The sequence below is a fragment of the Peromyscus eremicus genome, chromosome 9 (assembly GCF_949786415.1).
Source record: "Peromyscus eremicus chromosome 9, PerEre_H2_v1, whole genome shotgun sequence".
Lineage (NCBI taxonomy): Eukaryota > Metazoa > Chordata > Mammalia > Rodentia > Cricetidae > Peromyscus > Peromyscus eremicus.
In genome coordinates this window covers 54,701,233-54,724,947 of record NC_081425.1, presented here as the reverse complement: position 1 = coordinate 54,724,947, position 23,715 = coordinate 54,701,233, and the positions used below count along the sequence as shown (strand labels likewise).

Below are 23,715 nucleotides of genomic sequence, written 5' to 3'. Positions count from 1 at the left end.
TCTCCAGCTCCCATCTCGCCCTATGAGATTACAGATGCGCGTCCCTCATCCTGCTCTCTACGTGAATTCTGAAGACTGGCTTCTGGCCAGTAGGCTTTTGTGGCTAGGGCATTTACTGGCAGAGCTGCCCCCCTAGCTGTGACTGGGCTTTTAAATGATTCTTTTCCCCTCTCTCTGCTGGAAGTGCAGTGGGATCTCTTCTTGTCCTTTCCTGCACAAACATGGGCTGCACTCCCCTAAGACTGGTCTCCCTCTTAGGGTTTCTAACTCTTAGTTTTGTTCACTTTTAACAAGCAGAGTGTCTTCAGCTCTTGTTGGGATGCAGTGATGATCTCAAGGCTTTCTAAGTGATGGGCAGGAGACTGGAGTTTTCTAAAACATTTCTTTGCCATGAGACCATGGATAAAGCTATATATTCGATAAAGCCGGTTAAGTCCATTCCACTTGGAGGATTAATTCCATATTCATGTACATTATACTAGGGACTGTCTGGTGAATTATTAGCAGCATGTTCTACAGGGCTGGACAGACTGGTTTAGGATATCATCATTGATATCTACCCGTGTGACTTTGGATGTGTTACTAACGTCTCTAAACTTCAGTTTTCTGATATGTAAATTGGATTATGCTCCTTATAGAATTGCTATAATTGCTTCTGTAAGCATGTGTCCACTGTAGAGAGCAGACGGGAACAGGCTGGCGGGGCGAGGAGTTGCCTCTGCTTCTGTGTGTTTCCTTTCTGCCTTCCTATTCAGTTCCAACAGTAACCGTCTTATGGAACGCTCCCTCCTTATTCTCCATTCAGCCTTCAGCCCTCTCTTGACTCTTTGTAAGGATATAATCTCCAGGACAGGTATGTCCTCATTACAGTCCTAGACAGGATGACAATTGTAACTTTGTAACGTTTCTTTGCTGGGCATTATTGTGTTCTGAATTCCTGTATTAATTTGAAACTTCTTGTCTGTTCCATTGGTCCAAAGTGAATCTAGACCTCAGTGGTCACATTAGGTTTGAGTGTGTCATGAAGGATCCAGCTGGGTGGCTACAGATACTCCAGAGCTCCCATCATCTTCTAAGGCTTGTTCAATGAAGAGCTGGTGGCTCCTCATAAGAAGATTCTAGAACACACCCAGGTGAATACATTCGTTTACTTCCTAGCAACCTTACCTTGTCAGACCAGTTAAAAGGTCAACTATTTACAAGGTGTAGCAACAGTGTGATTAGCCCTGACTGAGTCATGGGCAGGGAGTGGAACACTTTGAAGTCAGAGATGGGTTTGAAGTAAATGGCTTTGTTTCTTGTTGCTGCTCTCTAAATTCTGAGGAAGTATAAGGGATGCTTATGGAGAGAAGGCAGGAGGAAGGAGAAAAGAGATGAAAAAAAAAAAAAAAAGGCCAGACTTGGTTGAATATCAGAAGCATGTGTTTTCTAATTGACTCCTTAAGCCACCTTGTAAAGTAACTATCCCTGTGTGTGTTTTATAGGGAAAGTAACTATGTATCAGAAAGCTTAAGAAAATGGCCTGCAAGCCGGGTAGTGGCAGCATATGCATGGGGGGGAGGGGGGAACTGGGTAGAGGCAGGTGGATCTCTGTGAGTTTGAGGCCAGCCTGGTCTACAGACCGAGTTCCAGGTCAGGTACCAAAACTACACAGAGGGGGTTGGGGATTTAGCTCAGTGGTAGAGCGTTTGCCTAGCAAGCTCAAGGCCCTGGGTTCGGTCCTCAGCTCCGGAAAAAATAAAACAAAACAAAACAAAACTACACAGAGAAACCCTGTCTTGAAAAACCAAAACCAAAAATAAGAAAGAAAGAAAATGGCCTGCAGTCACTTAGCAGTCAGAAAGGAACTAGAGTCCAGGATGCTGGAATCCGAGCCTGACGTGCTTTTCCTTGCATTGTCCCTCTTCCCATCCAGTCAAGCTGTGGCGGTTCCGCATCTGCCCGTGTTCTGTGCGGTGTGACGAATTTGATGATGCAATAATGAAGACACTCTTCTCAATTCCCTGAGCACAAGGTGTTCCAGGCCGGTAGCCGACTCTGACGTTGAAACAGTTTCCACGCCCAGCCCAGAGTACCTCTGTGTGTGTATGTGTAGAGGGTCTGTGAAGATTGATTTTCAGGTAGGCGTTATCAGTGCTACCTGAGGAAGAGGGTGACCACGAGGACTTGTGGATGAAGGGACTGGCACATGCAGATTTCTGAGGGCTGGAGACAACAGTGTGCAAGCCATTCCGATTGGAACAGGAGAGGCAAGGATGGGTGTGGCTAGGGGAAGAGGAGGGACGGAGTCATAGTGGACGTTGGGTACCTTGGGTACCAGTGCAGCGGTTTCAACTTCGTGATGACAGAGCCAAGGAAAGTCCTTCCTGGGGAAGCAAATTGATGACATCTGTCCTCTAGCCTCCTTGGCAGCTACTTATGGCGGTAGGGGAGGACCTGGGAATGAACCTGGAAGCCTAAGCCACGTGGGTTCATGTTCAAAGAAGGAAGACATTTCAGGTGGGATTGAGACTTTCTAAATCCCTGTAGTGTTCACATACGTTTTGGGGGTTCTCTGTGGAGTGAGAGTGGACATAGAGGACATCAGAAAGCAGGAAGTGAGAAGACCGTGGTCATGGTGGAAATGTCAGAATCCACAGTTTGGCTGGCAGGAGTTCCCCAAGAGAACAGAGGGCCACTATGGTCCAGAGCATGGATTGCAGAGGCAGGGGAATTACAGCTTACTGGCTCTGAGGCTAAGGGACGGAGACTCTGGAGTGTAGGAAGTGCTGTTCATGTGGATATGGAGTTGATTTTGATGGTAGCAGCCCCTAAGGTGGACAGGAAGATCCAGCTGGGTGGTAAGGGACTCAGTGCATGGAGAGCCAGGGGCGTACTCGAGTGGAGGGCTAGTGAGAAGCAGCAGAGGAGAGTGACAAGATAGCCTTACCCTAAAAATGAAATCGTGCCGGGCGGAGGTGGTGCACGCCTTTAATCCCAGCACTCGGGAGACAGAGGCAGGTGGATCTCTGTGAGTTCGAGGCCAGCCTGGTCTCCAAAGCGAGTTCCAGGAAAGGCGCAAAGCTACACAGAGAAACCCTGTCTCGAAAAACCAAAAAAAAAAAAAAAAAAAAAAAAAAAAGAAATCGTGACTTAGTATGAGACAGAAATGATGATGATGATGATGTTCATTAGTGTTATTAGGGGGCTAGAGGAATGTCAGCACTACCACTAGTATCCATGTGAAAGAATAAACTGTTTCCACAAAAAAGGGACTAAGGAGTTGGTGTCCTTATGACAGAACAGCATTTTACAAGTCAGGGAAGCACACAGCGCTGAGGAACGGTAAGATCATTTGGGGACCCGCCAGATGGCTCAGTAGGTAAAGACACCCGCCTCTAGGCCTGATCACGGGAGTTCAGTGCCTGGATGCCACATTGAGGGAGGAGGGAACTAACTCCCACAGGTCATCATCCGACCTCCACATGTGACCAGTGGCAATGTACCCCCACCCCACTAAATAAACAATGGTAATAATGAAAAAAGAGATAGATGATCCTGGTGTGTCTTACGGTTTCTGTGACCTTTTCTACGATGGCATCATTAATACACTGTTCAAGTTATAATAGCTTTCTAATAAAATTTAGTTTCCTGCAAAGTTATTATAGCTTTCTAATAAAATTTAGTTTCCTGTGTTTCAAGCTGAACTTCATTATTCTTACTGTGCTCCCCTCCCCCCCCTTTTTTTTTAAGCTATTTTCACTTAGTAAAATGATTCCACTGTTATTCCGATGAGAACTTGCAGTAAGTATATACTTTAATTGGGGAATAATTGACACCTTTACCCTCTGTTGTAGGTCAAGTTCCCTGGGAAAGCAGACTCAGAGGGAAATTTGTATAAATAGGTTTATTAGGGAGAACCCCTGGGATTGCCAGCTGTGGGCACCAGGGAGGGAGACAGAGCAGAGAGTGTATCTAAACACAGTGGAGTTCACAAGGGCACAGATCCCAAGGAGGCTCCGCAGCTGTCATGGACTGCCATAGCTGCTCCAGACCGAGGCAAAAGGACCAAGCATATTAGTTACATTTCTTATCATGTGACCAAATACCTGGCAGTAGGGATTTAAGGAAGGACAGGTTTATTTTGGTAGGGAAGGCGTGATGGTGGAAATCCACAGCAACAGAAGCTTGCAGCCTTGTTTGGTCGTGCTGACAGACCAAGATCAAGGTAAAGACAGGGAAACCAGAGCTGAGTTCTAACCCTCAAAGGCCTGCCCCCAGTGGCCCGTATCTGCCAGTGAAGCCAGAACACATAACGTGGTGACTATCTGGGGATCAAGTGCTCAAACCTACGAGCCCCTGGGGGACATTGCCGATTGAAACAATGACTCCAGGGCTTTGTAAACTGCCTTCCATACCGTTGATCAGTCACTAGGAACAAAATTCTGGAGCGGAGCTGGTAAGCTTAGGAGTGGATGGTTTTCTCCAATGGAGGAGAGTTCCTAAAAGCCCCTAAAAGCCCCTAAGAGCCCCTGGCAATAAAAATTCTTAGCAGCTACGGATATGATGGCCTTTATCTCAGAGTGGGAACTCACTTCGATGCACTGTGTGTGGGTCTACTACATACACTCAGCTCTTTTCTTACATATATATTAAATATTTGTTTATATTTAATATTTTATTTGTTCATGTGTGCATGTGCATGCCACAGGTGAGAGTAGCTGAGGTCAGAGAACACCTGATGGGAATCTCAATTCTCTCTTTCCACTATGTGGGTCCTGGGGATTGAGCTCAGGTTGTCATCTTAACCCATTAAGACATCTGGCTGGCTCAATATATTTTATCCTCTTGTTTATTCAAGAGGTTTATTTTCCCACAGTATTGTCAAAGATTTGAACTGTTACAAAGATATTGTTTCATACAATGCCTAACATACTATTAATTTTTTATAGGTTATATTATATTTTTTGTTGGTATGGCAAACAAGACATTTTCCCATTGTATTTTCTAACGGGCCATTCTTAGTAGGTAAAAATATATATGTAGGGCTGCTGAGATGGTTCAGGGGTTGCTCCTGTCACAGAAGACCCAGGTTAGATTCCCAGCATCCACTTGGTAGATCACAACCACTGTAACTCTAGTCCCAGGAGATCTGATGCCCTCTTCTGGCCTCCTTGGGCATTACATGCTCATGATGCACATACAAACACACAGGCAGAACACTCATCTTTTAAAAAAACATGTAGGTAACTACACTTGTTTTGTTATATTTTCAGTTCTATATAATTGATTTAATAAGCTGAATGTTTTTCAAGTGTACAATTGGATGAGTTTTTGTTGTTTTGTTTTTCTTTCTTTTTTCTTTTCTTTTCTTTTCTTTTTTTTTTTTCTTTTTCAAGACAGGGTCTTACTATGCATCTCTGGCTGTCCTGGAACTCACTCTGTAGACCAGGCTGGCCTCAAACTCACGGAGGTCTACCTGCCTCTGCCTCCTGAGTGCTGGGACTAAAGGTGTGTCCCACCACGCCTGGCTTCAGTTAGATGAGTTTTGATGTACACATTTGTAAACACGCCACCACAACCAAATTAATAAACATTTCCATGACCCCAAGAACTCCCTTCCATTCTTTAGAAGCCCTCCCTCCCTGTACCAGCCCCTGGAGTGAAGCAGACATCTATCTGCTTTAGAAGAGCCATCTGAATTCCGTAGGATTTTAAAAATTAACGGAACCTTACAGTCTCTACCGTGGTTTGGTTTGGTTTTTGTTCGCGCTCTTTGTGTGATTATTCTGAGTCGTCTCTGTTGTTTCTGTTTGGGGGAGGGAGGACTCATGTGCCGTGGTTCCTAGATGGATATCAGAGGACAGCCTCGGGTCTCAGTCTTCACCTTGTTGAAGACAGGGTCTCTGGTGTTTGCTGCAGTGTGCCCCCGGCCAGCTGGCCTGTGAGCTTCTGGCAGTTCTCTTGTCTCCACTTCCCATCTCTCTGTGGGCACACTGGGGTTACAGAGAACTGTGCTGCTTGGCCGACTTTTTGTGTGGATTCTGGGGGTTTGAACTCAGGTCCACAGGCTTGTGCAGCAAGTGCTTTTATCCACTGGGCTATCTCCCAGCCCGCTGCTGTTTCATACATCGGTAGCTCACTCCTTCTATCACTGTGTGGTATCCTCTGGATAGTATATGATGTCCATTTTCCTGCTTGTTTTTCCATGGTCTGGCCATTGCAAATAAAGCTTCTACGAAGCGAGAGCCTTGATTATATTTTAAATTTTAATTACTATGCCTAAGAGATCCAGGAAAATAAAAATGCCTCTGATCTGCAAGCCTCTCTCTCACCCAAGGACAGATAGTTCCAGAAATGCTGGAGGCTATTGTTCATGGGAGATAACAAGCCACATGTTTTCACCCGCTAAACAAGTTTGTTTAACCATCTGCATCTGTTGTGCTTGATCACATGTGGGCGGGAGGTACGTGGACAGGAAATACATCAAGATGTACCCTAGCCTTAGACCTGACTGGATGTAAGCAGGAGGTGCACAGGCAGGAAGTTACGTCAGGATGTATGCTTGCCCCTGATTGGACCTCATGGAAAATGTGGTGAATTATGGGTTGTGGCTTCTTAAGCCTCTGCAAAACTTGATTGGGGTCATTTTTCTAGAAAATCAGAGATGGACCTGGCCGTAGCCCACCCACCTGGCCAGTATTTAATTTAAGCTTGCTTCAAATTTCACTTTAAATTGTGGTGATGGTCTTGTTCTCAAACCTTTGGGATTAACAATGAACATTCCTCTTCAAATCTTTGTGTGGGCATATGGTCTTCTTCCTTTTGGATAAATATCTGCAAGTGGAATGTCTGGGTCATATGGGAGTTAAGTGTTCAACTTTTTAGCAAACCGCCTAACTGTTCAAAAATGGTTGTCTAATTTTACATTCCCACCAGCAGTAAGAATTCTAAGTCTTCTATATCTTTTGCCAATACTCAATGTGGTCAAGACTTTTTTAGACATGCTAATGAGTATACACTAGTATTCCATTATAGTTTTCATTTGCATTTCCCTAATGAGCAATGATATTGAGCAGTTTCTCAGGGGCTAATTGCACATATTTTATGTCATGACTGTGATGATTAATCTTAATTGTCAGTTTGACTGGAATGGAGTCATCTAGAACCACTTTTCTTGGCATGCCTATGAGGGTGGGTCCAGAGAGACTTAATGGATGAGGAAAGACCCACCCTGATTGTGTGCGGCACTATCCCTTGGGCTGGGTTCAAACTGAGTAAAAAGACAGACGAACATGACTGTTTCTCTCTCTTTGCTTAATGACCATGAGCGCCATTTTGTAAGAAATATCAAATATAAGTCTTTTCTTCCGACTACTATAAAATTTATGTTTAGGACAAGGAATTGAGATTTTTTTCCCATCTCTCCCACCTTGTAAGACTTTTATGCAAATGTTTGGATCCTCTCCACCCAGTAAAACCTTTGTTTACACAAAGGCCCACTGCTCTATTCTAGGAATTTGATGGCCTGGCGCAGTGACCCTTTTCTCTTTGGACCAGTGACCCCCTTTCCCTTCCTCCATTTCCTGTTTGGCCAATTCTTTTCAAACTAGCCAGTTGAATAAGATTGTGAGGCTGGACCCCAGCAAACAGAGGGAAACCCAGCCAAAACCTGAGTTAGAATGAAAACCAAATGCCCTGCCTGCTTCATGTGCTCGCTCTTCTGGAGGCATCAAGTAAAGTTTGTCTTGTCCCTGCACGCCAATTGCTGCGGTGGTCTCTTTCTTTTCGACTCCGAGTGCACGTCTAACAACGTGATCAGCCACCCTAAGCTCCTGATGTCACAGCTGGAGTCATAGTTGTTGTAAAGCCTTCTCCCCCAGATGGACTGCACCCTCACACTGTGAGCCCAAAAGGAACCCCACAACTTTGGTTATTTCTGAATATTTTTAATGATTGAATTGAGTTTGTTAGTACTTATCTTATCCCCTTTCTGAGTAATGAAGGCTGTTTCTTTTTTTATTCTGACCCCCCTTTTCTGACTTTATTAATGAGAACTTCAAATAATGAAATATCTTGGCTTTAGGAGATGGTCTTATCCTCAAAGAGGATGTTGGCATTTAGCGTACTTAATCCTTTAAACATTCTTGTATGCCATCCTGTTTCTGAGTTCTTTTGTTAAGATGTTTACCTTTAAACTAATCACATGTCTTTTTTCACAATTATTTAAGGATTATAAATTTTTTTCTCACTTGCAATGAATTTTGGCTTCTCTCTCTCTTTTTTTTTTTTTTTTGGTTTTTCGAGACAGGGTTTCTCTGTGTAGCTTTGCGCCTTTCCTGGAACTCACTTGGTAGCCCAGGCTGGCCTCGAACTCACAGAGATCCACCTGGCTCTGCCTCCCGAGTGCTGGGATTAAAGGTGTGCGCCACCACCGCCCAGCGGCTTCTCTCTTTTTTTAAAAATACATATGAAAATGCTACCAGGAAGTCAGAGAATAACTTTCTTCTTCACCATGTAGGTTGTGGAAATTGAACTCAAATTATTGGGCTTGTATGGAAAGTGCTATTACTCACAGAGCCATCTTGCAGCCGTGTGTGTGCGTGTGTGTGTTGTGGGATAATCTTTTTTGTACACTGTGAAGATGTGTCTCTGACAAAGCACCTTCTGATTGGTTTAATAAAGAGCTGAACAGCCAATAGCTAGGCAGAGAATAGGTGGGACTTCCGGAAGAAGTAGGAACTCTGGCAAGAAGAGAGGCAGGATTCTCCAGAGAGATTCAAAGTACAGTATGGAGGAGAGGTAATGAGCCACGTGACAGAATGTAGATTAATATAAATGGGTTAAGTTTTAAGAGCTAGTTGGGAGCAAGCCTAAGCTAAAGCCAAGCTTTCATACTTCGGAAGAAGTCTCCATGTCATTATTTGGGAGCTGGTAGTACAAAGAAAGTCCTGCTACATGTATGTGTGTGTGTGTGTGTGTGTGTGTGTGTGTGTGTATGTGTGTGTTAAAACTTGAGTGAGTGCATCTTAACTATTGTGCTTCCATAAAACTAATAGCTAATACCTTCTCAGTCGTGTGGTTTCCTGATAGAAGTTGAAGACAAGCTACCTTCTTCCCTTTAAGGTCCCCCGCCCCCCCCCGCCCCGCCCACCAATGCTTACAAGATTTTTTTTTTTTTTTTTTTTTCTTTTTTGGTTTTTCGAGACAGGGTTTCTCTGTGTAGCTTTGCGCCTTTTCCTGGAACTCACTTGGTAGCCCGGGCTGGCCTCGAACTCACAGAGATCCACCTGGCTCTGCCTCCCGAGTGCTGGGATTAAAGGCGTGCGCCACCACCGCCCGGCTAAGATTTCTTTTTCTACAATCTCAGTATCTTTACATTCTGTCACTAGTACTTAGAGTTTATTGTTTGCCACTCATTTCACTGGGTTTTTGGAGAGCCCCTCTAAATGCTGACGAATTATTATCACAGACAGTGTGAAGTGTCCGTGTACGGCATTAACGACCCGTCAGGTTTGCGGGTGAGGGATCTGTAGGAAGGGAAGAACCAAGGGGTTTTGAATGTGGTCCACTTCCGTTGTAGGGTTTGAGCTGCTGGCTACTACCCCATGCCATTCCTCGGTGGAAAAAACCAACAGGCCTCACTGATTGGGTGGTATTTAGGATTCTGCTTTTGTTTTCTTGTTTCTGGCTGGACCTTCAGATCTGAGGCAAGCCAACAGCCCTTGCAATGCAAGGCTTTCCTCTTGCCTGGTCTTTGTACATGCTTTTCATCTTACCACCTGTCTTTCTTTTTTAAAATAATTCTTATTTTTATTTTATGTGCATTGGTGCTGTGCCTCCATGTATGTCTTTGTGAAGGTGTCAAATCCCCTGGAACTGGAGTTCCAGACAGTTGAGAGCTGCCATATGGGTGCTGGGAATTGAACCTGGGTCCTCCGGAAGAGCAGCCAGTGCTCTTAACCTCTGAGCCATCTCTCCAGCCCCCATTGTTACCTATTTCTTTTGTGTTATTGCAGAGACTGGAAAACCTATTCTTTATATTTGGTTTATGATTTTTGCAGTTTTGTATTGGCTTTCTTTTTTTTTTTTTTTTTTTTTTGGATAGGAATACCGAGTTGATCTTCATAATTGGATTTTAGTTTTTCCTTTTATTTACTTTCAGATACTTATTTATTTTGTGTGTGTACGTGCCTGTGCAGTGCTCATGTATACGTGTAGCGCATCTCACCAAATCCCCTGGAACTGGAGTTATGAGCAGTTGTGAACTGCCTGACATTGGTGCTGGGACCGGAAGGAACTCTGGGCCTCTGAAAGAGCAACAAGCGCTCTTAGCTACCGAGCGGCCTCTCCAACCCCTTCTTCGTTTCCTTTACTAGTTCTCTGCCGTCTAGCCAGGTCGACTGGCATTTGCATCCCTCGTTTTTGTCCAATCCCTGTTTGTAGCTTTCTCTGCTTTGTAGCACTTCCTTCTGTTCGTGTGTTAGCTGACGTGCAGGATGCTGCTCGGCCACATTTGCTTCCTCAGTATCCCGCTTTCTGACATCCGCATCTCCGGACATGCTCAGAGGCCCGAGACGTTTTAAATCTCTTCAATGGCTCCTGACAGGAGATCTGCCCAGCATCCTTTGTTTCCTCCCATCCCCATGAGAAGCAGCAGGGGGCATCATTCAAATGTTTCTCAAACCTTATATCAAAAGAAATTGTGTTCTTCCTAAAGCGTTTTTCGAAGAGGAAGATGAAAAGGTTAGCTTGAGAACGGGTGGGAAGGAGAAAGGTAAGTTTCTTTCTATGCCTTTTACTTGGCTGCAAGGTCCTTCCTCCGATCAGCCTCTGTCCTCGCTGTCATACCTCTCTGGGTCATGAGGCTATGGCTGGCACGTCAAACCCAAGTCCCTGCCACCCTCTCCATGGGTTCCTTGTCTTGATTGCTGCCTGGAGCTTGGGTGTGGGGGCCGGCAGGGGAGGGGATGTGGAGTTTGGCACAGGGCTTCTCACTGGGACTGTCTATCCCCACCCTCTGTGGAGTTTCGGAAGAGGAGGCTGTCAACAATGATAAAAACTTGCAGAGCCTGTTTCTCTGCCATCTTAGAAGGAGAACACGAGACATTGGCATGGAGAACCCAGACGACAGCAGGCCCTATTGCTAGAGGTCTGGGAAGCACGTGGTTCTTCCGGGTTCCTATTTCAAAACTGTTGGTTACCCAGAGAATCAGGGTTTAGCTTCTACAGTCAGGCTTCGAGAGTTGGCCAAAACCTCACAGCATCTCAGCCTCTTCAGTGATGCTCGGTCAGGATGGACCACACAGGTCACAAGTAGTTAGTTTACCAGCTCTGTGGCCTCTCCTTCACTAGCATGTATGTAGCTATGGCAGAAGGACACCGTGACTTCTAAGACCGGGGCTTTAAGCTCAGGAACGGTTGGTATATTATATGGTGGCCCCACCCTTGACTACCTTTTATGATGCGTCATCCTTCCAATCTCAGTGGGGTCCAGTGGGCTATTGGAGGCTGTTGAGCTGTTCTGCAGAGCTCGGTGAGGTTGTACAAGCACACTTGCCACACTTCCCAGCCCCCAGCAGCTTGCTTCTTTCTGGCCCTGGTCTTGACTGGAGATTTGGTAGGGGAGAATGCAGACTTTCCCATCCTTAGCCTAGAATGGAATCAATCAATCAATCTCTCTCCCACCCCCTGTCTCTTTCCTCTTCTATGACCAATGCGCTGACTCCCTATTCTACATAACAACTCTATATTTGCCTGGCCAGTGGCAGTTCCACTGAGGGTGAAGACAGAGGCTTCCACGGCTGCCAGGCACTCTTTCTATCACCTCATCCTCCCTGGACCTCAGCTGTCCTCTCCCTTTCCTGCTTTGGGTCTGTGGGTGGTAAGGACCCAATGTATACTGTCTTCTGTGGGTACCTTGGCCCTACCTATGTTAGTACTCCTTGACCAACAGTCTGGTAGCCCCCTTCAGTGGGGACTGCTTACTTCCTTCTATGACCCAATACATAGTACAAACCACAGTGGCCTTCGGTTGGTTGGGATCTCCTGATATCACGTGTCTCTTCACGGCCTTGCTTGTTTTCTTTTCTTTTGCTGTTGTTGTTTTTAATGCAATCTTATCTAAAAACATTAGATAAAAGGGAAGGCTCCCGACTTAAGTTGTAGGAGGTACAGTGCTGACTGCCCATCAGTCTCCTCATTTTCCATAGCTGCCAGAGATATACTCGCTTGCATCCCCCGAGGATTCAGGCAGCATGGTCTAACCACTGCATTGGCAGAATACAGAGACAACAGCTTGTGGTTTTAAGCATCAAAGTAAAGGCATTTCTTTTCATGGTTTTGCTTATGTGGATGGTGTGTGTGTGTGTGTGTGTGCCTGAGGTTGACGGCAGGCATCTTCCTTGACCACTCTCCACCTTACATGTGGAGACATAGTCTAGCCAGCTTTCCCCAGGGATCCCCCATCTTTGCTCCCTCACTCTGCGGGAATCACAGATGGGCCACTACGCTTGTCTAGCTTTTATGTGGTTTCTGGGGGTATACAAAGGCCTTCCTCATGTTTCTGCAGAAAATGCTTACCTGTGGAGCTATCTTCCTGTCCCTGAAGACATTTCTTCAAGATGCCATCTATGAAGGCCAGTTGATCCCCTGTACCTGTTAGTTCTGCGTCTGTGCATTCAATAAAGAATGCTCAATCATACCACGAAGATACATGCTCAACTCTGTTCATAGCAGCATTATTCGTAATAGCCAGAACCTGGAACAACCTAGATGCCCATTAACTTAAGAATGGATTAAGAAAATGTGGTACATATACACAATGGCATACTACTCAGCAGAGAAAAACAATGACATCATGAAATTTGCAGCAAATGGATGGAACTAGAAAATATCATCCTGAGTGAGGTAACCCAGACTCAGAAGGACAAACATGGTATGTACTCACTCATAAGTGGATATTAGATATAAAGCAAAGGACAACCAGACTGCACAGATCCAGGGAGGCTATCTAGCGGGGGGGGGGGGGGGGGGACGGGACCCTAGGATGACTGTGGCTCAGAATAAGTTTTGGTTTTGCCCAATCACTGGGCATGCTTTAGTGAAACATTTCACTGTTAGGATAAGAATTTGTACTGTATCAAGCTGATGAAAGGAGATGCTGGCTGTACCTCAAGGAGGGAAGGCTAAAATCTTTTTAGATTATGGATTAGCCTATAGAAAAATGTCTGCCGTAAATCAAACAGTGAAGGGGAATTTGAATAGGAATCTCACTTACACAACTTAAGTAAAACACAGCTCTCTGAACAGATGAAGATAAGTTTCTTCTGTATCCCAGAATCTAATCAATATTTATATGTATAATTCTTCTATTATTTGGCTTAAAAGGGCTTATTGGGAAATGTTATCATTTTTACTATTTTCTACAGAGAAAATATTTTCCAGTTTCAAATAACTCCGGACTTTGGAATTATAACCTGTTTTTATGTTTAAAAAAAAAAACATTTAAGTGGAAAATGCTGAAGGACCACTGAACTCGATGTTATATTTACATATCTCTGTATAAAATAATGATTATAAATGTTTGTTTAAAAAGAAGGGCAAATGTGAACTTAACAAGAAGTCATAGCTTTTCGACACTGTACACAAACTCCTTTGTTACAAATATTTATGCTTCTAAAAAGATAAAATAAATAAATAAATAAAAGAATGAGTCACAAAAAAGAAGAGTGGGTTGAGAAATGGTTTGGAGATTAAATTGTGCCTGAAATGGAGCATGTCTCCAGCAGCAATGGAGAGTGAGGAGGCTGGTGGGCAACAGCATTTTACCTCTTACAACTTAAGTCAGGAGCCTTTAAGTTTTTTGCTCATTTAAGATATATATATATATATATATATATATAAATCATATATATATATATACACATATATATGTATGTATGTATGTATATATTGTGTATACAGTGTTCTGCCTGCATGTATGCCTGCAGGCCAGAAGAGGGCACCAGATCTCATTACAGATGGTTGTGAGCCACCGCGTAGTTGCTGGGAATTGAACTCAGGTTCTCTGGAAGAACAGCCAGTGCTCTTAACCTCTGAGCCAGTCAGGAGCCTTTTTTTTTTTTTTAATCTAATGGGGGGCTGGAGAGATATCTCAGTGGTTAAGAGCACTGACTGCTCTTCCAGAGGACCTGGGTTCGATTCCCAGCACCCACATGGCAGCTCACACCTGTCTGTAACTCCAGTTCCAGGAGACCCTGATACCCATGGCAAAACACCAATGCACGTAAAATAAAAATAAATTTTAAAAATCTAATGAATATGTTAAATTTCTAGGTAAGATTGTGTTTCAAAAAAAACAACAAAATAAAATAAGCAAGGCCAAAAGAGATACAGGACACTAGGAGATTCTAACCAACTGATAGGTACAGATACTTTCTTTGTTATAATTTCCTAAGTAATCATTTACATTGTATTAAATCTTATTAGTCATTTAGACATGATTTATCAACAAAACGTGTGTAGCTGGATAGCTTTTTTTTTTTAAACATAAAGGCTAGGGCATCTGGGGCTGGAGAGATGGTTCATCACTTATGAGTACTTTCTGCAGAGGTCTAAGTTTGGCTCCCAGAACCCATGTTAGTAGCTCACAACCACCTGCAACTCTAGAACCAAGGGATCCAGTGCCCTCTTCTGATCCGAACAAGCACCTGCACTACATATGGCACACATACACCAACATGTCCATACACATAAATAAAAAAATACATTTAAAAATAAATTTTAATGGGGCAGGGACTTGAACATCTATAGTTTGGCATCTTTGGGGATCACGGAACGAATGGGACCCATGGATATCAAGGAACAACTGTGCACCAGGCCCTGTTTTAACTGCTTCTCCTCATGGGTTTGTTCACAGTTTCCTTGGGGGACTGAACCCTTTTGTCCACTTGAGCAAAATCTTTGACCTCTCTCCCAAACGAGGCTTATTAAATGTTCAAACAAGAATAGAATTACAAAAGAAAGCCACGTACAAAAAGGTGGTTGAAGCACAGATCGAAGTAGTCAGATGTTTCCTTTGCTATCAGCATGTTAAATTACCGGATGTCACAGCCCGTCTAACGCATGCTATATTTAAAGTAATGATGGTCCGCGTACAATTTAGGACATCTGCAGCAACTGTAAGAGCTTAGGAACGTCATCATGGGATAGCAAAGACTGTTGGGCTTAATTCACTTCTATTTCTGCCGATATACATAAAAGGAGATGCTGGATTTGAGAGAGTAGAGACGAAGATGCCATTTCTGTCATTCAAGGTCACATACTTCATTTCTGTAACTCACTGCTCTGCCCCTAGGCTCCCCACCCACCTGTGGATGAACTTATTTTTGGTCAGCATTCTTTTCTCACAGACATCCCCCTCATATGCAGACATTAGCCATGAAACAGACAAAAAAAGAGGCTGAGAGGCCGGGAAAAGAGAAGAGTTGTGTTGGCTGGTTTTATGTCAACTCGACACAAGTCAACTTGACACAAGCTAAAGTCATCTCAGAAGAGGGAACCTCAATTAAGAAAATGCCTCTCTAAGATTGGGTTGTCGGCAAGCCCGTGAGGAATTTTTAAAATTAATAATTGATATGGGAGGGCCCAGCCCATTGTGAGTGGTGCGATCCCTGGGCTGGTGGTTCACTAAAAAAGCAGGCTGAGCAAGCCACGGGGAGCAAGCCGGTAAGCAGCACTCTTCCATGGCCTCTGCATCAGCTCCTGCCTCCGGATTCCTGCCCTGCCTGAGTTCTTGCCCTGACTTCCTTTGATGATGAACAGTGACGTGGAAGCTGGAACCAAATAAACCCTTTTCCTCTCCAAGTTGTTTTTGGTTGTGCTGATTCATCACAGCAATAGTAACCCTAATTAGGACAAGAGCGATCTGTTTTCCTCACTGCCATGGTAGGGTTCATGCAATCAGTAATATTCCATCTACCTGCCATTGGATGGCGGCTGTTCCCATACTCCCAGACCCAGCCTCATGGTGTCTCCCCAGACACACTGGGTTCCCCAGACTCCTGGACACTGACCTCTTGGCTACCACAAAAAGGCATCAAAAGTTTGGTGGCTTAAAATAGCAGAAGTGTGAGACTGGGGCGGATGGCTCAGTGGTTGCCCCATGACCTCATCACCCATGGGAGGCAGAGACAAGGAATCCCCAGAGCAAGCAGGCCAGACTGGTGAGCGGTGAGCGCTGGGTTCACTTACAGCCCTAGTACGTGGACCTGGGGTCAGTTCCCAGCAGGCAAATTCCAGTTCCCGGGGATCTGATGCCCTCTTCTGGCCTGTGCAGGCGCTGCATGCATGTGGTCTGCATACACTCAGGCAAAATATTCATACGCATGAAATAGAAATACACATATCTTTTAAAAAGACATCTATTTACCTTTTTTTGGGGGGGCACAATTCATTCATAAAGCCCTTCTTCCAAGGCCTAGTTCCCAGCCTTTTGGAAGTCTCCAAGCTTCTGCTCTTCCCCCTCTGCCCCCTAGTCCAAAGATCTTTGCTCTCTTGCCCTGGGTTAGAAGTTGCCCTGCAGATATGGTTTTGGCATTACTTAGTGTTTCCCTTTGGCCCCTCATTTCTCCAAGCCTGCCAATCAGTTCTCCGCCTGGAGATGCTATTCATACCTGAAAAAGGAGAAAGATGCGATGTAAGTACTAGTGTGCGTTGCTTCCTAACTGTGACAACGAGGTGACCACTCCCTCACCGTCCTGCGGCTGGCCTTCCCCACCGTGCTTGACCTCCCCTTAAACCGTGAGCCCAAACAAGACCTTTCTCTCTTATGTTGCTTTAGTTAGGTATTTGGACAGAGCAGTTCTGCTGCATTCCAGGCACGGGACTTATTTCCATTTATCTGTAGAACCGGGCTAACAAGGGCAATATGAGATCTAGATCCAGTGAGATGCTGTGAAAGCGTGTGTGTGTGTGTGTGTGTGTGTGTGTGTGTGTGTGTGTGTGTGTATGTGTTAGTGGTGGTGGTGGTGAGCAGTTGCCCTCCGATTATTAGTACAGAGGACTCAACATCGCATTAATTACAGTCCAGACAGGGCTCAGGTTCCAAGGGCTGGGAAGACTTGGCCCCTGCCGACCGGAAATCTAATACATGGCTTTATGGCACGAAGATGACTAGCAGCTACCAGAAAACCAGTCCTGGAAGTGCTAGGAGGCGTGGAGGTAGCAGGGAAGTGGTTGAAAGTTTCATCAGACACTGACATCGGGTGGACTTTGGCCCCCACCTCCAAAGAGGTTAGAAGCGGCGGCAACAGGGTCTTTGAATCCTGCTTTTGTGGCCTGTGCTATGAGCGCAGAGCCTCAGGAGATAAAGAAACCAGCATATTAGCCAACCACATTTTTTCTAACAATACCAGCTTTAGATCCACCAACACCGAACCTTCTTCCTGTGGAAGTCACTACCAAAGTCCTTAAATCCTTGAGATGGCGGGCTAAGTGCGCCGGTATCCGTCTTGCAGCAGGGAAGGAGCGGGAGGGCAGTGCAGTGATTGGCCAGGAAGTGGGCGGAGCCACTGCGTGATTGACTGTGATTGGCCGCCAGCAGTAGTCCCCGCTGACCGCAGGAAGGGAAGAGGAGCCTGTGGCAACCCCACTGGACGGTGTGCCCAGGGACACTTAGAAGATCGCCAGAGATTTCAGTTTCTTAGTTAGGAGCTGGTGACATCGCCCTGCCTTATCATGGTGATTTCTGACTGAGCTTGTAGCTGTCTGAACCTTCCAACGCCCTACCTGTAATAGGTCGTTAAAGTTATATGAGAAAAAAAAAAAAGGAAAGAATTAGCTAATTATTCAATAAATGCAGCTGTTGCTAGCAGGTCACAGTCGGCAGCCCTGCTGTGTCATCTGTGGAGGGCTGAGTCAGCCCTGCCCAAACCTGAACCAGAGGACCGGGACCTGTACGAGGCTCTCTAGCTCCGCTGTCTGGCAGGGGAGCGCAATGAGTTTTGCGACCGTGAAACCGGGAGATTGCGTTAGGGATCAAAACTGGATGGAACCTCACCTCACAGTTCACGCGTTCTCTCCCTCTCCCCCAATTCCCCATCCTCCAGCTGGATCCGTTTACCAGAGATCGGGATTTCTGCTGATTCTTTTTTGCCGAGCTTTCTGTCTCCGTGCTCCCCCGGGACTTCAGGCACGCCCTTGGCCAGAACCCAGGCGCCTCCTAGGCTCTCTTCACTTCCGGCCTCCTTGACTCTCAAGAGGGGCGGAGCTGCTTTCCTGCAGGCAATTGGAACCTGGGCATTTTTGTCACAATAAAGGGGAGCCTTACTGGCATTTGGTGGCACTGGCCCGCCATGCTGGGCATCCTGTAAGGTAGTCCTGGGCCACAAGGGATTGTCTTAGCAAGCTTTCAGATGTCCCGCTGGAAGTTCATGCAGGTGAATGCATTGCATTAATTCTCAGAGCTAGGACCAGCTCTATTCTATGTATAAACATAAAGGAGTTTTTGCAAGTCCCTCTTCTTTTCTTTTCTTCCCACCATTCTTCCCCCTCCCTTCCTTCTGCTACAGATTCTTGCTGTGTACTCCATTTTATTTACAACGAGTTTTTTTTTTTGTTTGTTTTGTTTTTTCAAGATCCTTCTTTCCTTCCTTTCCTCAGGCTCTTGCTATTGGCCCCATGCTGACCTTGAATTTGTAATCCTCCTGCCTCCAGTCTCTTCCCAAGAACTGGGATTGCATTCACCATCACGGCCAGATGTAGTTTTTACTGCAACAAAAAATCTATACATATAATGTCCCGGGCACCATTTGAACCATTTCTAAGTGAACAACATCAGTGGCTTTCGTTGCATTCAGAATGTTGTGCAACCATCGTCCCTGCCAATTTCCAAATCTTTTCCATGGCTCCAAACGGAGCTGGTGTAGCCAGTAAGCAGGAACTCCCATCCTGCCTTCTCTAGCCAGGGTTTCCTCTGATCTACTTTCTGTCTCTGGGAGCTTGTGTGTTCTCGGTATTTCAGGTGAGTGGAAGCAGACAGTGTTTGGCCTTTGTTTTGTTGACAGCTTATGGGAAAGTTGCCAAACCACATTGAGTCCCACGCCTGCTGTTTGAGTCATCATAAAATACGAATGCACCAGTCTGTGCTAATGACGGCCTTGAAATCAAGCAACATGGCTGTGCATGCATTTAACACGGTATGTTTTGTCATGTAACTGTGTCCCAACATCCACATGCCCAAATGTGTATTGTTTTGTATGCTTCACATTCTTTCTTATTCTAAAAATTATGTGTAGATAGCATATTGATTTAAGTTTAGGAAGGGCGCATTACAAGATATTTATTACAGAAAGGAACACTGGGTGGGGTGGGGCTGAGATATCCAGCCATTTCTTTCCTATAATCAGTCACAGACAACCCGTCCTGGAGACTGGGGGATATCTCTGGAAATGAAATTCTGCAAATCCTGCCTTGTCTTTGGACACCTACATGGCCAGTCCACGTTCCTCAAGCCGTAGATCTTCAAACCACTGCCTCTGTTGACCTTTGGTCACTCCTTGGCTGTTTTGGTCTGCGACTCTTGATTTTTGTGTCTTCACTGTTGGGCACTGCTGTTACTACCATTCCTGGCCTACAACGAGCAAAGGCACTAAAGACAATTGAGAGGGGATCCTTTATTTTTTTAATATTTATTTTTCTTATTTATTTGTTTATTTATTTATTTTGGTTTTTCGAGACAGGGTTTTTTGGTGCCTGTCCTGGATCTTGCTCTGTAGCCCAGGCTGGCCTCGAATTCACAGAGATCCGCCTGCCTCTGCCTCCCAAGTGCTGGGATTAAAGGTGCGTGCCACCCCACCCCACCCCCACCCCCACTATTTTTCTTTTAAAAGAGGTGGTGTGTGTGTGTGTGTGTGTGTGTGTGAGAGAGAGAGAGAGAAAGAGAGAGAGAGAGAGAGAGAGAGAGAGAGAGAGAGAGAAAGACAGAGACAGAGAGACAGACAGACAGAGACAGAGAGACAGAGACAGAGAGACAGAGACAGAGAAGTGGGGAGGGAGGCGGGAGGGTGAGGGCCCTGGAATCAAAGGCAGTTGTGAGCTGCCATGTGGATGCTGAAAACTGAACCCGGGTCCTCTGCAAGAGCAGTGTGTGCTCTTAGCCACTGTGCCATCTCCCCAGCCTGAGAAAGGATCCTTTCTAGGTTCAAAATTAAAGCGACTCACCCACCCACCCAGACAGACAGACAGACAATGTGTGTACGCATGCACACACACATTCATGAGTTGAAATAGTTTTCTACAGTTATCCTGCTGAGCACTCTCTCCTCATGAGGACCACAGTCCCACTCTTGCAGTGCTCCAACTGAACCGAGGCCTTTCAAAGTGCGTGGCAAACGCTCTGTGTTGCACTAAATACCTCAAAGCTGTGTTTTCAGCACTCAGTGAAATAATGGATTCCAGCACAAGGCCCCGGCATCTCATAAATGGGAATCTAGAAGCGCACCATGTTTATCTTCTTGCTTCGTGTTGGAATGTATCTGGTTAGGAGCACTCAAATATTGATTTTTTTTTTCTTCATAAAAAGGCAGGAAGTGTTACATACATTGTTTTTAAACCAGCCACCTCTTTATTATTTCCGCTTCCTTGGCCTCAGAATCTTTCTTCAGAGTATATGATGCCACACACCTTTAAATGAGCCCCAACTTGATTGCTAAAATCAAACACCACTGCTTGATCTCACACTGGTGTGAAAGGCTTTCCCATGCAACCATCTAGCTTTCCTCTTCCTGCAGAGTGTTCCAGAAGTTTTGTGAGAAGTTCAGTTCTTGACTTGAAGTGGGGCTTTGTGTGGAAGGACTTGGCTAATGTAAACTTTCTGAGAATGGTTACAGTAGACGAATTACATGTTGGATCTGGAATATTTCTGAAAGACTCTGTGTTGAAGGCTTTGCTCCTAATCTGTGGCATTAGAGTAGGTAGTGAACTGATCAGTAGGCGGGGCCTAATGGAAGGGAGTTAGATCATGCCCTCAAAGAGGATATTGGGACCTGAGCTCTTCCTGTGTCTTTGTGTCCTGGTTGCCTGAGATAACTAGTTCCTTAACATGTGTTCTTATTGTGATGTAGTGTGCCATGCAGGCCCAATGCAACAGAATCAAACAACATAGCCCCAGACGTCTCAGACCGTGAAGCAAAGCAAACCTCTTTATTGCTGGTTACCCAGTTTTCCTTCCTTCTTTCCCCCCTCTCTCCCTTCCTTCCCCACATCTGACAGGTGGTTGCTATGGAGCTAAGATATAAGGCCAACCTCGGATGTTCGGTAGTGTGGTGGTTTAAATGAGAATGCCCCACCCCACAGACTCATGTATGAATGCTTGGTCTTCATTAGTTAGTGGGACTGTTTGGGAAGGATTAGGTGTAGTGAGTCTTTCTTGTCAGATTTTCTTTGGCCAGCCAGCCCCCAAACAATGACACGGAGATTTCTTATTAACTAGGAAAGCTTGGCCTTAGTTTAGGCTTGTCCCACTAGCTCTTATAACTTACGTTAACTTGTTTCTATTAATCTGTGTTTTGCCACATGGCTCTTTACCTGTCCTCTATTCTGTATGCCTGACTCCCTCCTTGTCTAGCTGGCAAAATCCATGCACCTAGATTCATCCCCTGAGTTCTTCTCTCTGCCTGGAAGTCCTGCCTAACCTCTCCTACCTATTCTCTCCTGCCTAGCTATTGGTTGTTCAGCTTTTTATTAAGCCAATCACAGTGACACATCTTCACACAGTGTAAACAAATATCCCACAACAATTAGGAAGTGTGGCCTTGTTGGAGGAAGTGTGTCACTGGGGGCGGGATTTGAGGTCATGTTATTCCCAATTAGCATGTTCTCTCTCTCTCTCTCTCTCTCTCTCTCTCTCTCTCTCTCTCTCTCTCTCTCTCTCTCTGCCTTGTGGTTGTTGCCTCATATCTAAGCTCTCAACTACTGCTACAGCACTATGCCTCTTGTCTGCTGCCATGCTCTCCACCATGATGATCTTGGACTCACCCTCTGAAGCTATAAGCCCCTAATAAACTTGGTTCTATAAGTTTTCTTGGTCATGATGCCTCTTCACAGCAATAGAAAAGTAATGAAGAGAGAAGATGGTACCAGGAAGTGGGCTATTGCTGTGACAGACCTGACTACTTTGAGGAATGTGGAAGACTTTGGGATCTTGGACTAGGAAAGTATTGAAGACAATAGCATGTAGACTATAGAGGCCCAGACTGAGAGGTTTCAAAGGCATATGTTAGCAACTGGGCTAGACACCATTCTTGTGACATTTTTTGCAACGAATGTAGCTGCTGCTTTTTGTCCCCGTCCTAAGAATTTGCCTGATGCTAAATTGAAAAGTAATGGACTAAGTTCTTTGGTGGAGGAGATTTTAAGGAAGCCTAATATTGACTTTATTACATGGTTGGCCATTGCTCTTATGCAGGTCTACAATGGAAAAGAGCAGGTAGGACAAAGATATACAAAGTATACAGTTTGAGGGGGAAAGGGGCCCCAGGAAATTTAATGCTGGAGCCAAGGCTTGTGCTGGGAGAGAGAAGGAGGTTAAGGAGAGGCCTGGTCTGTACTGAAATAAACGAAAGGGGCCTCAGGACAAGACCAGATAACCTTTAACTTGTGAGAAGAAAAGGCCTAAGGGAATGGCAGGAGTTTTCTTTTTCTACCAAGACCCGAGAAATGAAAGCTGCTGCAAATATGGTTCAAGGGGGCCAGCATCCATCAATCATACAGCAGAACTTGGCAACATTGCCCACACGGCTCCGGCTGTGGAGTCATGAAGAATACAGGAGTAAAGCAGTCATGGATCTTCCTTCATGTCTAAAGAAAGCTACAGAGGCCAGGCATATGGCAGGAGGGAGTCCCTGCATGGAGGCCCTAAAAGGTCATTGCATGATGTTGTTGATATTTTTGCTCTTTGGGGGGACCCACCACCCAGTTCCCAAATAATCACACATAGAGGCTTATTCTTACTTATAAATGCCCAGCTAGCTTGGCTTGTTTCTTGCCAACTTTTCTTTTTTCTTTTTGGTTTTTTTGAGACAGGGTTTCTCTGTGTAGTTTTGGTGCCTATCCTAGATCTTGCTCTGTAGACCAGGCTGGCCTTGAATTCACAGAGATCTACCTGCCTCTGCCTCCCGAGAGCTGGGATTAAAGGTATGCACCACCACCACCAGGCCTTGCCAGCTTTTCTTAACCAATAGTATCCCATTAATCTTTGTCCTCTGGGCTTTTCCTTTTCTATTCCTGTATTCCTTTCTTTGTTTCTTTCTCTCTGGCTTGCTGTATAGCTGGGTGGCTGGCCCTTGAAATACTCCTTCTTCTCTCATTCCTTGATCTTTCTTCAAGTCAAGGCAAGCATTCAAGTAGGCACCTGACATAGAAACTATGGAGAAAATACTGCTTGCTGGCTCACTTACAGGTTCGTGTTTAACTTTCTTATAAGCTTTCTTTTTTTTTTTTTTTTTTTTCTGAGACAGGGTTTCTCTGTGTAGCTTTGCGCCTCTCCTGGAACTCACTTGGTAGCCCAGGCTGGCCTCGAACTCACAGAGATCCGCCTGGCTCTGCCTCCCGAGTGCTGGGATTAAAGGCATGCACCACCACCGCCCGGCAAGTTTTCTTATATTACTCAGGACCACCTGCCCAGGGAATGGTGCTGCCCACAGTGGGCTGGTCCATTTCTTGATTAAAAAGAAA

At 45.2% G+C, this 23,715-nt stretch overlaps 2 long non-coding RNA genes across 2 annotated transcripts; both read left to right on the top strand.

Moving 5' to 3' along the window:
- The first annotated feature begins 1,181 nt into the window (after window positions 1-1,181).
- On the top strand, window positions 1,182-12,662 carry LOC131919282 (uncharacterized). The gene is made up of 4 exons (XR_009381208.1): window positions 1,182-1,281; window positions 1,916-2,120; window positions 3,733-3,783; window positions 12,551-12,662. It is a non-coding gene; the product is annotated as an uncharacterized LOC131919282 (long non-coding RNA).
- Window positions 12,663-16,457: 3,795 nt separating this feature from the next.
- LOC131919930 (uncharacterized) lies at window positions 16,458-23,434 on the top strand. Its single transcript, XR_009381464.1, has 3 exons — window positions 16,458-16,678; window positions 19,047-19,178; window positions 22,087-23,434. It is a non-coding gene; the product is annotated as an uncharacterized LOC131919930 (long non-coding RNA).
- Window positions 23,435-23,715: the final 281 nt, after the last annotated feature.